This window comes from Halictus rubicundus, chromosome 4 (assembly GCF_050948215.1).
Source record: "Halictus rubicundus isolate RS-2024b chromosome 4, iyHalRubi1_principal, whole genome shotgun sequence".
Lineage (NCBI taxonomy): Eukaryota > Metazoa > Arthropoda > Insecta > Hymenoptera > Halictidae > Halictus > Halictus rubicundus.
In genome coordinates, this window is record NC_135152.1 from 14,133,803 (window position 1) to 14,149,766 (window position 15,964).

The following is a 15,964-nucleotide window of genomic DNA, read 5'->3' on the forward strand; positions in this document are numbered from 1 at the left end:
TCTATGCACAAATTAGTCTTTCTGTCTTTCTTGACAATGTCGGACGGTGGAGTTGTTAAAGATTACCTTTCTGGCCTTGTTCGGTAAATCAGTTGCCTCGTACAAATGCTCGTCATTAACGGAGAACTGATTAATATTCCTCGAAGAAATTTTATCGACGAGCACTGAAATGGATATTCTTCGGTTTATGGATTGATCGTTTCAGCAATGATTGAGGCACTCTTACTCCGATGCTTCAAGTGGATATTTCATTTCGAATGTTTACATAGTTAGGCATTCGGGACGATGACGCGAATGGAGTAGTGGAGCGAGAGTGTGTGGAAATGCTAATAGATCGGCTGAGGCACCGAAGGAGTAATTCATATTCTATGCGAGAGGACTAATTGAAGATACGTGTAATGATACATATATTTTGCGGCGTTCTAAACTCTTTTAATACTTCTGCGAAGCTGGAAAGAATTAAGTCACTCGCAAACACGGGCACCCTTTGATATTTAAATTGAGATGCTAATTTTCTGCTGTGAAAGAGTACCGATTGCATTGTACTCGTAGTCCACTTCTAAAGGTTACTATGTTAATAATTATATCATTTAACAATGCCTTTTTAGAATACTCGTACACAGATAAGATTCATCTCCCATACACTGTGTTATTCTGTAAATTTTGTTTAATCTTGTTTGCAGCTGGCCCTTTTTAACTCGGTGAATGTTGTTAATGTTTCAATGTCGTGTAAAACATTCTACCGAATTTTCTACCGTCCAGCCACGGTGGTAATTTCAAAAATGCAATTTTCTCCAAAATATTATTTCGCGTATTCGTATGTGCATACTTTCTCGAATCATCGTGGGCGAACGAGGAAAATCGTTCGAGACGATGACCTAACCGATCGAACAATTGAAAATGATAACTTCCAAGAAACTTGCAAGCCGAAGGCATGACAAACTACCGCGTTGCACACCAGACATTCTTCTAATTGTTTACGATCTACAGTAGGCGGATTTACGCGTCCATTAGACAGCTTAGGCTATTCCGTATCGCTTCGCAGCTATCATCGGTGTGTCCCGGTGTCGTATTCTGTTTCGCGATGGCGCAGCTTTTGAAATCGGCGCGGTTTGACGGCCGGGAATTTCGCGCCGGCACAGTGACACGCTGCGCAACAGAACAGATAATATCGAAGAAACGTTAACGCGAAGAGGTCTGCGCAATTCGTCGCACATGAATTCTCCGAGCTGTCCAAATGCTCCGCGATTTTTATTGTCGGCCGCGGCCGGTTTCGTGCAGCCGATCCCGCGCGTAGAAGGGGCGTGGAACAAAACCTGTTCAATTAACATTTTCTTGCCGCGGCGGCAGCGCGAAAGAAAATTAGCGACGACAGCAGGCATGCTGTAACCAGCTGTACGAGGATGTTATTTATTGTCCGGCGGAGGAGATGATCGGTGCTCGGTTGTTCTCGCGCGGGTATTGACGAATTCCTATAAATTAATCTGCTACTGATGGATGAGTCAACCGATCGGATAGACGGCGAGATATGCAGCGGAGAATATTAATAAATCTCCGATTTGAAAACACGCTCGCCGATGCGAAGATAGCTGGCTGGCCGCGAATCAATCGGTGAAACGAAGAAATTAATTATTCCGACCGATCGATGCGAGATGTTAGGAGTACAAATTAATTCGTTGCCCTAGCACTTTATCAGTTGTCCGATTACGTTCTTGTATCTGCTGCAGCGAACGTTGCCAGTGATAATCTTGAAAATTAAAGGAGCATCGCGTGGTTGAATGATGCTTTTAAGTATGCAATGCCGCTGGTGAACACGATCTCGTCTGATGGGCAACATCAAACACTCTGTACTCTTTTGAAAACTCTTCTGAAAACTGAATCGAAGATGATGCATTTAGGAGAATGATTTGCTCTGGTGGAAACAACGAAGCTTTGGAATTAAATGTGAAGAGTAACATTGAACTGTTTGAACAAAATTCTTGTTACAGTAAAGTCTTGATCTAAGCCGAACGGAGCTACGCGATACTAATCAGTTCGCCTAACCCTTCCACTGGAGGGCACACCCGAGCTGTCTCGGTCGCCGGGAACCACTACCAATCCAATTACAAAACTTCTTTATTTTTCATTACTTTTTTACGGGAGTTTCATCAACTTATTGCTGGCATTTTTCTGATTAAAGTGACAGTAAACATAATATAGTTTGAACTGTATTTACCGGTTTAATTGACGGTCACAGGAAAATGGTGGCCCTACACGACACGAGCTTAGATCAAAACTTTACTGTGAACGGTTTCCTGAAGCGTGCCGAACAATTTGTAATTGGTGAAACCTAACGAACAATTTCGTTTTCTTCAACATTATCTGGTTGGAAGAGATGAGAAATCTTGGTTTCGTTGACGAAGAAAATGACAGAGACTATTTCTAAGGGCACGAACAAAGGCTAAATAAATTTTAGGAAGGAATTCGAAGAAAAGGTTGGAAAAAAAACTATTTCGAGTTCCCGTTACGCCACCGGGTTTACCAAAGGCTCCCAGCCCGCAGAATTCCTAGATTTATTTTATTTCGTGGATGAAACAAATAATCTGCACTGCAAGAACCGAGGCGGCCGCTTCTTTTGACCTTGAAGCTCGGTACGCACATTGCAGCGTCAATAAATAGAAAAGGCGAAGGTCGCCTGCTATGATCGATCGGACGAGCAGAATAGTTTCGGAAAATATTCTGAAAGCTCTGGGAATTTGACATCGGTTCGAAACTGATCCAAGCTGCTACTTCGTACCTTCTCTTCCTACTGTTCTTCGGGGTCCGTTCGTTTGATCCACCGACGTCGGGCCTCGTCGAAGAACTTTATTATCATGTTAATAATCGCGGCGACTTTTAACGCCGCTCTTTTGTCCGCCACCGACAAAACGATGGACCCGTTGAAACGTAAATTCTGAGATCCTGCCGATATTCGAGGCGGCAAATTGCACGGGACGACCTATCGGAATGCATAACGAAGCGCATCTCGTTAAGGGTAATAACAACCCTTTAGCAGGCACGCGGGGAGATTAGGCTACCGTACGGAGCCGTGGAAAAATTTATTAGGAATCGGGCGTACCGACAGCGGCGCGGCGGTCCATTGTTAATGGCGGTCACGACGAAGTGGTATCTCATCAGAGTACCGTTTTCGTCAGGGCTCGTTTGCATATTCATTAACCTCGAGAGCTACCTGTTCCACGTTAATCGAAGTTACGGTCGAATTTTGCCGAATGAATTGGCGCCTGCTCATCTCCGATATGATTTATCGGGCATTTCTTTCGACATGTCGTCAATAACACACGCAACGACCTCTTCAAGGCTTGCGCGAGACTCTTCAGACTTGGCTAACAAACCATCTGATTCATCTAATCAACTCTTGTACACTCATCAGAAATAGAGTTGCACAAAAGATCCTAGGACAATACCTCATCTCTGCTTTAAACTTCAAGGGGGTCATTTTTCCGGCCAGCTTTGTGATTTTTTTTAAAGAAATCAGGAAACTGTTTTGTGTTCACTGTTTGCACACGCGTTTACTATTGCTTGGAGTGTACAATGTACTTTTTTGCAAGCCGAAATACTTAAAGTTGAGCGAGATACACTTTTTTCGTCGCCACTCCATTTTGGAGATATTTAGAAGTAACATATTCATCTTTAACCATTTTTCCTGCTTCAACCGTGAAAGCTATGCGAATGATTCTTCCATAGAACGATACTGTAGACCCTTCCTAATACAATGGTGTATTTTTTAACCACACTATAGATTGCTAAAAATATTCACACGATTTCTAAGAAGAACAAATCGCTTTTGACATTTTCAAGTGAGTCCGTCGCTTCGTGTTCGTAGGAAAAATGAGAATTAAAGAAATATTAACGATTACACAAATAATCTTGCATACTACTGTTCGAGTATGAATACGTTTGTTATGCCAATACTATAAGAAGTTGTTTAAATTAATTCAAGAAGTTGATACAACTTCGAAAGATCAAACGAAATATTTCACAATGTACCCATTGTAGTCACACTATGATACCACTGTGACTGCCATAGTGACAGAAGGGTTCGAAAAGCAAGCGTGTACAGATTACGAGATCTCGAGATGCGTAGAACCTTCGACCCGATGCCTCTCGTTTGCATGCACGCACGGTAAACATTCAATTAATACATCGTATTGACAGCGCCGGGTAAACAGTGCTTGAACCATCATTTTTACAACTTTCCACACTTTCTTGCACGGATGCTAATTCGCCGAGCGTGAAATTGCAACGGGTATAATAGGGCTCGGAGAATCGGAGCGGTATAATTTTCCCGCATACTCGACGGGAATGCGGCTGACGGGGCGTTTATGTAGCCGGCAATTAGCGCCTTTCATAATCGGTCATGCTAAATACGGTGTACGGGTTTCCAAACGCGGCTCTAATGATATAATCTATTAACGAATCCCGGGGTCCGGATCGCTCAGCATTTTACATCTCCCATTACACAGAACGTGCATTAATTGCGAAACGGATCTACGGGGTGTATTCGATCGCGGGGAGACTGGATCCGAAGCATTTTTCTTTCCATTAGCAACCGCGAAAGTACACCGCCGGACAGGATTCAAAACGGCTCGTTACAAGATGCGATTCCGGCCGTGGAACGTGCATAAACATTAAACGGGATTAGTAAAAATTCTACCGCATGAAATCAGTCGATAAGATGTGTGCGTAAATCCTGGAACCGGTTACGCAAACGAAATAAGCCGTACATATCAAATATTATATATTGACAGCTCCGGTCGAGTATCACCTTCAAGGTTTCCCGTGTAAATTCTTCGATCGATCCCGTTGCAGCTTTCCTCGCTACTTCGTGCGCGTCTTGCTTGCCCGGGGACTTCTGGTTTTCCTTTAGAGAAAACCCGATCGAAAACTCAACGGAGCCGACTGGTTTCCTCGCGGGATTTTGCTCCAATCGTCCATGATCGGAAATATTATTCGAACCGGGCGAAATCGATTCCGCAAAAATTTCGCGTCTAATTCAAACTTCAATTTCTAGAATCAGAATTGGGCACACAGAAATAACCCATTCATTTTTGTTGAATAAGAAAGAAAACACGATCTGCGGTATTTGTAAAGTACCAGTTAACATAAATCATCTAATAATGGAATGCAAAAGATATGAGAATGAAAGGAAAAATGCTAAGTTGCCTGGACCCTTACCCATTCTGTATAAAATACAGAATTCAGACTCGGATTTCATGTATTAAATATTGTAAGAAAATGTACCGTGTTGCTAATGACCTTTGATGTTGAAGCAACATTAAATAAATATTAATAAAAAAGAATTCGAGTCGCGTTTAATTTGATCAAGGTCACCGAAAAGCAGTTATCGGGTCAGGTTATGCTAGGCAGGTCAGAGGGTTTGTAAACGCTCGACACAAAACCAGGGTAAACAAATTCTGTCAGCAGAATTTCGTCTCACTTGGTCATTTGGTTTGATCTTACTCCAGCTACTGTGACTCTCACTAATATTCGTACGCTCTTAAAAATTAACTTTGTCAATATTGGACTATACTACTTGAACTTCTTTGAGAAGTTAGAACAATTCGATCACTACATAACGTGAGAAAAGTGTTTGATTAAAATTGCACTTGGTCGAAATTACAGAGAAAGTACTAAAAGTTGTATTTTGCAACTTTTTTATGAGGGCTTATATTAACAATTTCAAAAGTACGTTTTGTACATCTGTATCAATTATATATATTCTGAATATTTCATCTAAATCAATTAACATTGCACCGAGCTACAAACGTTTAACGATGAAAACTTAACATCTGAACTGAAGATCTAAAACTGATCTAAAACTGAACATCTGCAGCTCATTGCAACATTGACCGATTTTTATGAAATTCTCAGAATACGTATAATTCATCTACAAATCGTACATTCTAAATTTTCGATGCAAGTCCGCACAAAAAAGTTGCAAAACACAACTTTTAGTATTTTCTCTGCACTTTCGGCAATTTTAATCAAAGACTTTTCTCACGTTACCTAGTGATCCGATTGTTCCGATTGTTCTAACTTCTCAAAAAAATTCAAGTAGCATAGTCCAATATTGACAAGGTTATGCGATTTTTAAGAGCGTACGAATATTAGTGGGAGTCACTGTAGCTTATTCCAGGAATGGTGGCGACAGATCGAATAGAGTAATTATCGCGCCGGCAAACTGAAATTGATCTCGCTCATTAGAGAAACAGCACGGACACACTTCGCCCGTCGATTCTACACATTCTACACGTGTACGCGTCCCGGTGAGATGTAAAGGGAATCGAAAAGTTTCCACAGAAACAGTCGGATCATTATACGCTGTCGGATCGTTAGAAGAAGACCGCGAAGTAGCGTGCCCGCGCGAAAGCAGTCGTTCGGACAAGTATTAATTATACGATCGATCAATCATCGAGCTAATGAATGGTCGCCACAGCAACTTGGTGGCACGATTCGATTCGCCGTTGCTCCGAGATAAATCGACGAGCGCGACGAGCTCGCTCGCTCGCGCGCGCGCGCAAATAATTTACATTTTCCGAGCCATTTGTTAGAAACAACGTTCGATTAACGAACGATTTAGCGAAAGGCCTGGTCCGGCCTGAAAGACGCGTTGTTATGACGATACATGTTTTGCCGAGTGTCGCAAATTGATAATTGCGCCGAGCATAATGACGGCCTCACGTTTCTAGCGTCGCTTGAAACGTGCGCGGAGACAATGCGTCGCACGGTGAAGACACGTTTCTAGTTTCTACTTCGCTCATTTAGTATCATTATGGCCTCGTTTCTCTGAGGAAATGCTTCCGCGAAGATCATTGTTAACGCTTTTGCTGTTCGTTAATTCATGGAAGACCACGATCGATCGTGCAGAACAATATCTTCCGTAACAAAACGTGTGTCGCGAATGACATGTTTTATGGAAATGTGTTTTACAAGTCGTCGAGAATACAGTGGATTCAAAAAGTAGAACACTACGTTTCCGACCCTGGAAAATTTGTGACAATCTCGTAAAAACAAATAATAACTGCTTGATACTCTAGTTTTGCAAAACAGTGTTCGTTTTCCTCCAAAATATTTTTACATAATGCAGCAGCTGGGAAACTGAAGACAAAAAAAGAGAAACTGCAAATTCAAACGTCTCCAAAAACTATAAAAAATTTTTCCCGCAAATGAAACTGATATAGCTTCCAAAATTGTATCTTTCTATTTACAACGACTCTAAAAATTTATATTACTAACTTATATTCTTTCAGAGCTCGATGAACGACTAAATGATCGTACATCAAGCACACACTGAAATTATACATTCAAAACAGCAGGAATTAGGGCTAATGAAAGTTTCTAAGCTCTTTTAAAATCTCGATGACAAGTTTAGAAATGAATCTAAGTTGTACAGGTTTTTTGCTATCATACAGGCGCCGAAATGTGCGTTCATGACATCTGAACACTTCCAGGTGCCGAAAAGCGTTATTTTCAGATTCGCGCGCACAAACTGACTCAACTCACACAGGCGACTGTCAAAACAAAAGATAGCGTAGACAAACAAGTACCTGCGAAGCAAGAATTTTTTTCATGAGACGCGCGAGAACAAACGCGTGACTCGAAGAATCGATTATCCAGGAAGACTCCCGAGTATCCCGGTAACCAATCCCGGGAAAAATAAACGAACGAAATGTTCACGACGGAGGAAAGTGAGTTTCGACGTGACTGCGCGCGAGTTGACGGTCATCGGTCGCGGATGCTTGTTGCATTCCATCGGCGCAACCTTTAGCAAGATGACTCGCGGTGCATCGATTAAATTGATGTGGATGAACTTACTCTAGTTTCCCCGGGAGGGCACGATTACTCCAAGACGAGCACGATACTACTTGATACGGTCCAGCCAAGCGACAAGTTAACAGAGAGTCTCGTAAACTGGAACAATTCACTCGATCACACAGTCGAATGTCTCGAACAATAAAAATACATCAACTCTTGTGTAGACGACGACCGGCTGGCCAGTTTCCCGTTTGCTGAAATCATTTTCGTCCTTAAACTCGAACAGGTAAAAGATTTGTACATGTTCCCTATCTTCTGAGTATTTCGAGCATCGAATCGGTGAGTTTCGATCGCTCGCACAATTTTCTGAGCGTTTTCGCTTTTAAAATTCAGAGAAATAAAGATTTTGAGATTTACAAGCTTCTATTTTCCGAGCACATCGATTTTCAGCTTGAAAATTGAATGCTAAGAGATTCGTACGATTCGTATGTTAACGCGTACACAAGGGTTCAGATATTTCATGAGAGCACGGGTTTGATCGGATTTTTGAATAATCGATTCGCGAACGTGTTAGGGGCCATGACTCGGCCCGAACTCGCGACCAATTGAATCGTGACAAGGAACGAACCTCGGTTCCAAAAATAAAAATTCGCGGCCCGGTAGCAGAGCGGAGCAGGTGGAGGCTTCTAAGACGCGCGTCAAAGCAGAACTGCCCCAGTTCCATCGCATTACCGCTATTATATTCCGCGCGGCAGCATCCGTACGTGTGTGCACGCATGAGCTCTGAGCTCATACGTCGCACCGATGGTGGTGGGACCAATTCCGAGGGGCCGGCTCATTAATAGTAATATCTATCAATTCCCGAGCACCGGGCGGCGGTATCGGACTTGTATCGAAATAACATGTCAACGACATTAGTCGAGCATTTTTGGCACTGTTTCATGCGCTATGGATACGGTACCATTGCCAGGTACTCGTGGATACATCGATAAGACTCAACAAAGTTATGCTACTTTATACATTTATAACAAAAACGCTTAGATCAAGCTTGATTCTCATTAAAATTTTTAATAGATTTTAATTCCACGTTTGCTTTTCACCATTCACTTAAAAGAATTTTATTCTGAACTTTCTACATCGATCTGCAGTGTAATTATTACTGTGATTAGGTCTGTTTGTCGCGCTTTTTTTAATCTTATCAGGTTATCAATACTAATTTTATCGTTGAATAATTTAGCTACTACTACCGATTTCAAGCTGTGTCAAGCTCTGTTCACCTCTGTCTTTTGTTTAGGGCCTACATTAAAACGAGTTATCTCCGTTATCGAATTTCCACGTACAACAATGTCTCAGGTTTTTATTTTAGAAACTTGATCGAGGATAAAGCAACTAAAATAACCGCAAGCTGGTTAATAAGTAACTGTATGCGTGCGCAGGATGTTTAAACTGGATTTCCTCGAAAACCGATGTCTGAATGAACACACTTCACTTTTGATTTATTTTTGCATATAATGAATCACTTCCTGCTCGCTTCCACCGCACTTTCAATCGTGCGCGTATACAAATATAAATTCCATGCGCACCGTACGCGAAGTTTTCAAATTGATGAAAATTGGAAATTCTCAGTTCCCCGGTGCTTTTTGTACAATATTAAGTTCCATGAGAGATTGTGTATTTTATTACTGAATTATTCGTTTCAACACACGTTGAATTGTTTGGAGTGGTAGAAATTGATTGATACGTACGATATCAATTTGAAACGTAAGTGCATCGATGATATCGGACAAGTTTCAGCCCCCCATCCCTTCGGGAGGCGAACGCGAAACGTTCGTCTCGCCGAAAAAGGAACTGGCTGTGGCGTATCGGATGCGATTAATCATAAATTTGGACGTTGCGTCATGTTGCGCCGACGAGCCGGCTCGGAAGTGCAGCCGACGACCGGACGATTACGTCGATGCTTCTCGGTAAAGATGTCGGATCGTCGTGCATGCCTTCCTCGGCTTGTTTTCCATTAATTTACCGCTTGACGGTGGCCATAACATTCGGATTTTGCAACAATCGTGACCACGTCCCGCAATTCTTATCAGCTTCTTCGGAGAAGAAGGGTTCTCTAAAATAGACGTTCCCATTACGCTATGAAAAATGTGTAATTGTAATCAGTGGACTGCGGATCTTCGTGCAAATTTTTATACATCAATTGCAATCTGTAGGAGCTGAGTAAAAATTGATTTTGCTCATTAATAATTGTTATATATTGTAAATTCAATTAAGCTCCTTTAATCTTTTCACTGCTTTGAATCACACCTACTCATTTTTGTCATAAGTGCAAAAAATCCGCAGTCTAGTGATCAGGTGCTAAAAATTTGATCAATTTTTTTGGGGGGGGGGGGGGGTGGAGAGATAATAAAATAGTTGTCACCACCGTACGATGAAAAGTGTACACTCTACATATAAACATTGTTAACGAAACGAGGCAATTAAATAAGTTCTTCACCACACGATAAAGGGAACGTCCGTCTCAGCGAAAGGATTAATTAAGATACGAACTTTCGTTCTCTCTGAAGTTCCGAGAAGATTGCTGTACACTGTAACAAGTGCGCTCGCTTCTTGGAGAAACGTGTTTACAAACACAATGACTCACAGTATAAACTCGTGGAACGTGTCACGCCGAGCTTGTTTTAATTACGCTTAATACGGTTGGTTCTTAATTCTGGTGAAAGGCAAAAATTGGCCACCACCTGAATATCTCTGCAGAATCGGAAAAAAGCGATTTCAGTTTGCACACCAAATAAATAATTATTCGTGATGTCGTCCAAATAATTATACACGCGAGAAATTCATAAATAAGTCGGAATATACACATAATTCTAATATTTAAGATCCTAGTTTAACCCACATTTTTGACATCGAGTGATACTGTCACGCTCGCAAGTCAATTTACGAGTCAGACTCTAACGAACTATGTTAGTGCCTTGCTAATTGCTTGCCTCCCATGTTTCAATCTGCTGTGGAAAATTATTACCAACAGCGGACACACATAACAGAGAATTAATTGCCCTTATCTCCTTCATATTACCTTTTTTTTTTTGACACTATCAATTTGAAGTGAAAACGAGTATGCATTAACATCGAATCGATGTAAAAATTGTCAGCTTGTTAAAATTAGTCAAGAAGGAAATAAATGTTTGCTCTGACTACTGCTTCCTGCGATCGATACAGATCATTTTGATCTTGCATAAGGATCCGTAGTTCACTACTCGTCAGGAACGATTTCCGTGCCCGGAAAGTTTATGCGAAATCGGAGACGTTCGCACGAGCATCAAGCGTGTCATCTCTGCTGCATCTGCCCTCGAAAACTGCACCAATCAAATTCCGTTTGCAGTATCACTCGACCGCATCTCCGATCGGACTTGGCCTTCGTACTTCTGACAGTAGGAACAGACGCAACGACAAGTCCTTTAATTACGCGGACGGATATCCATGCAACTGCCAGCCACGATTACTCGATTAATCATGAATTCGGACGTGACGTCGTGTTGCCTCATTACCGTGCACGAAAAATGCATCGGCCGTGCAACGTCGCGTGCTCCGATCCTGAAACGGTGCGAACGATATTCCAGGCTGAATCCGCGCATCCCGTTCGCCGAATAAAAAGAGGAAAGCAGCGAAACTCGACTGCGGTCACAGACGAATCTTTCACAATTTGCATGACCGCATCTCGTCTCCCTTACGCGATCCCGCTATTATTAATCGCGTGCGTAACATTGCAATTCCGACGCATGTCCCCGCACCGTAACATTCGCTCGACTTCTCGCGAGGGACGTGTGCCAAATCTTGTGCGTACACTGCCATCCATAAGCAGGCATCGCATAATCCATAAGCAGGAAAAAGATAATGCTGTATATTCTTTGCTGTAGATACAAGTTTTAATGCACTTATTGCATAAAAAAATTTAACGCAGTCTCTGCTCATGCATTTTGTTATCTAATTTTATTTCATTTTACCAGCTAATGCATTTGCCATCCATAAGTAGGAAATAACGCAGTATTTTTCTGTTGTAGATATAATTTTCAATGGATTTATTGCCTGAGAAATCGTATATACAATGTTTCATCTGCAGTGTTTGTACATAAATGAACTTTCAGTTTAAAAGCGTGAAACGTTCGAAGTTTAAATAAATCTTCAACGACGTTTAGCCTCTATTTCAACTGTCGTAATTGCATGCCGTAGTCGCGAGCTATTTCGAATGCACCTAGGGCGCCGCGAGAACATATTATAGCAGCTTTTATATGCGAACTGACAAGTTTGGCAGAAAAACCAGTTCAAAGTTCCAGTGTGCCAATATGCTGAACATATAGCGTGTCGCTGCGTCCAGTTTTATTAGTCCGACTGCTCGAGGGTTTACAACTGACGTGTATATATTTCAATTATTGCTATAAACTGGAATATATTGTATCACTTTCGAATGCAGATCGGAGCCGATTTAGAGTTCATGCTAATTTAAGTATTCTCGTATTTAAATTCTCTCGCTGTTGTTCGCCGTTCAGATTTGGTTACAAATCATTTTAGTCATTAAGCTGCAGATCTTCATACACAATAAAAACTTTCTACATCAATTGCAAGGTACGGGAGCCACCTAAAAATTTCCCCTCTCACTAACTTTGAATTGTTAACGTTTGTGTCAATGCCCTTTTTACTCATTTGTGCGCATGTTCTTCTTAAAAAATAATAGAATTAGTATAGATTTCTACTTTCCTGGGTTATTCAAAATTATATGCTTTAAAACGAATTGTCATAGCAACTGCGAGTATTACCATAAGAATTAGTTTACACTAGGTTCTAGTATTTTTGATTTAAAATTATTAAGATTCTAAGGATGCATACATGAGAAGTTATTTAGCAAATTTATTTCTTCGGGTATATTTCAAAAATATTGCTAAAAATGTGGGTAGCACGTTCTTCGTATTTTAGTACAGTAATGCAAAATAGTTATTTTTAGTGCTACGTAAATCTGAGAAATAACTCTTCTTTTTCCCAATCTCTTCTCTTCTTCCACCAACCAGAGTCTGCCTTCGACAAGTTGCACCCGGCAATGATACCGGTATCTCTCAAAGCAGTCTCATTGGACGGCAACATCAGTGACAATTGATAACGCGCCGTGTTGTATAAATTCTCGCTGGAATCGTTTTTTACGATCCGGCGATGCGATTAAGTTGTAGGACGGGTTTCGAACTCTCGTGCCGGAGCACGAGGAAAAACGAAGTGTGACTAATAGCGAGACTCGTGTCCCGTTGTGTCTAGCCGGGTAATTACGTAAATCGACGAATCAAGAACAGAAAGGTCTATCGTCGACCGGCCGAGCCTTAACGCGACGTTCGGCCACTTTGTCGTGCGACAGTATTGTCTTTTTCTCCTGCGAAGAGAAAAAGATCCGCTGGAAAACTAGAACTGGGAGCCGGAGTCGTTGACTGTGCGTGCCGTATCGTGGGTTTATGATATCGACGCGTCAATCGCTATTGGGGACGTCGAAGCAGAACGCTATACGTTCGCGTTGCCCGCGCAAGTATAAAACTTCTTGACAGCGAGTTAACTTTCGGAGCTTTTGCTTCTCGTTTACCTGCGAACCTCGCTGCGACTGATTCATGATCGGCTGCCTGACGTTTATGGAAACTCTCCTGTATCCGCAGGACGATGGACGCGCGAAATGCACGAAAATTTCCAATCGCAATGGTTCGTGCAGGCACTCGTTCCGTAGGGACTTTTCAAGTGATTCATTTCCAATTTTCATAGACAAATTTTAAGAAATTAATGTCTTTCACACTAGGTTTACGGAGCACTAAAAATTACTATTTTACATTACACTCCCAAGGAAAAAGATAGCACACGCGTGCTATCTTTAATTTCTCGCGTTATAATTATGGTACAGAAAATGTGTTCTTTTTCTTTGGGAGTGTACTTTATAAACATAACATGAATTGTATCTGTGAAAATTTGTAGTCATCTTTTAAACAATGTATACCCAAAGAAATCAATTTGTTAAATAATTTCTCATGGTTGAATCTTTGCAATCTCAATATTCGTAAATTAAAAATATTAGAATCCGTCATTTCGACGGGTCCCGTAAATCTAGTGTTAATGGGAACAGCCTTTGTAGATCCGACACAAATAGAAATCGTACTAAATTCTCTCGAATTTTATATTAAAGCATTTTTTGAAGATTTCCATAAGCTACGAACGCATAAAGATCCGCAGTCCAGCGATGATTGATTGTGAGAATGATTTTTGCATATCGAATAAACGAAAAAGATTTCAATTCGCAGAAATGAAAGCAGGCGTGACCTTGGTTCGCGCAGGTATTAGTTCGTGTTCCACGAGCACGGTGATAGCCGGTTAGGGAACAATCAGAGCTTCCCGACGACAGCGAAATTCGAAGCGACGCGTTTCATTATGATAATTGGCCGAATTACGGTAATCGCTCGCGCGGCGGGAAAAGCAGCTCCGATAAAAGGATTGAGAGTGTTAGCGGGTCGCCTCATGAATACGTATCTATATTTACGGTGTGACTCACAGTAAATAACGAAGGAGCTGGTGCGATACTGGTGGCCGACAATTTGCCGTTCATCAAATCACTCGTTAATGTGCACCGTGTCGGCCGATAACGATCCGCCAGTCTTCATTCACCGTCCAAAATAACAGGCGGGGGGAAAAAAAGAAAAAAGAGAAGAAGGAAGAAACATAATCGGTTTTATTAAGTGGTGAGTCGCGCGCCGCATTAGACTCGAAGGATTCGCGCGTGCGCTTTGCAACAATACGATTCTGCAACGTTCCGCTCGCTGTAATAACATATGATTCATCCGTCGATTGAGATGGATCGCATCGAACTGCAATTGCTCGGGTGGTTTCGCGAACGAAAACACGGGAGGGACGGAAACCATAATTGTTCGGGTACATTATCCTTTCGAGCAGCACGTGAATCATACTTTTAAGGCCTTGCGAGCAACGCGACGTTTCAGATTATAGTGTCGCGATCGCGTGTTTGCAATTTTAGTTAAACCGATGTTTATTCTCGGTGCGTCAGCGAATACGGACGGTACGAATGGAAATTCTGTATATAATTATTTCATCGAATGAAAGGTTTAATGAAATTTTGACTGGTTCCTAACTTTGACTTCACAGTTACTGAAATTATGAAAATGTTTCCACGTATCACAATAAAATTGCGATTTACATCGGTGGCATTTATCACTCTGGCGTTGGCGTTCTTCAATGCTTGAAAATTAAATTCCAACGAATAATCAGAGGAGATTTCCCCGGAATTATTGCTCGAATTCTATAAAGTGTGCGTCGGGTTACGGCATTTATAGCCGTTTTTCCTGATCGCATAAGCGGCTCTCGGAGAACTGGGGCAAGTAGATACAGACCGACCCTAACCAGACACGGCGAGCTGACCACAGACGCATCCTTATTCAGCGCAAACAAAGTTTATGGTCTTCGCAATGTACATATTTATATAATAAGGAGGAAATGGTGCGCGCACGCACTTAGAACCACGATCATACTCCTTTCGAGGCAAGAGAGTATTATATCGAGGCAAGCCGGCCGCGAAATAAATTTTTACGGACTACATCGGCGGACCAAGGAAATTGCTGATCGACTTCAAAGAGAAACGCGACGCGCGGGGCTAATGCAAAATTATGCGAAGCCGTAAAATCTGTCACGGAGATTAATAACAATAACTGTGCTCTTTCTTGCATGGAAATTCTGGTCGTCGAACAATGAAGAACGATTTTGCGGTTGAACCGCGTCTAAGGAATTCTGCACGGTCCCGTTTAACTCTGGGAATCTGGAGACTTTCAAAACAATTTGATGACCCTAACATCGTCAGCGTACACGCTTCAAACAAACCACTAATTCTGACGTAAAACGACTTTTAACCTACAGAGCTTCTGTTGCCCAATAAAAGATTTAGAAAGTGAGATTTCGTAAAATTCAATTGCAACGAACCTGCTGTATACATGAATGAAAAATTCGATGGTAATATAAGTTCATCTTAAATGCACGAATAAATGGTTTATACATTTTATTATATTCTATGTACGAGAGTCGAACACTTATTTTCACTTGAACCCTTCGCGAGCGAAGATTCTAGTTTCATAGTTCCTACAAATGC

At 41.6% G+C, this 15,964-nt stretch overlaps 2 protein-coding genes across 4 annotated transcripts in view; one reads left to right on the plus strand and one right to left on the minus strand.

Annotated features, from left to right (window-relative positions):
• Window positions 1-15,964, plus strand: part of Syn (synapsin) — a 65,450-nt gene that overhangs the window by 24,770 nt on the left and 24,716 nt on the right. The window lies entirely within an intron of this gene.
• Timp (Tissue inhibitor of metalloproteases) overlaps window positions 1-15,964 on the minus strand; it is a 46,709-nt gene that overhangs the window by 15,460 nt on the left and 15,285 nt on the right. Inside the window, exons 1-2 of one of the 2 annotated variants that reach the window (XM_076787041.1) lie at window positions 8,423-8,480; window positions 7,855-8,048 (exon numbers count right to left, since the gene is read on the minus strand). The exons of the other annotated variant lie outside the window; for it this stretch is intronic. The gene's annotated coding sequence lies outside the window, so the exon portion shown is untranslated. Of the gene's footprint in view, window positions 1-7,854; window positions 8,049-8,422; window positions 8,481-15,964 lie in introns of those variants that run through there. 2 annotated transcript variants of the gene reach the window in all.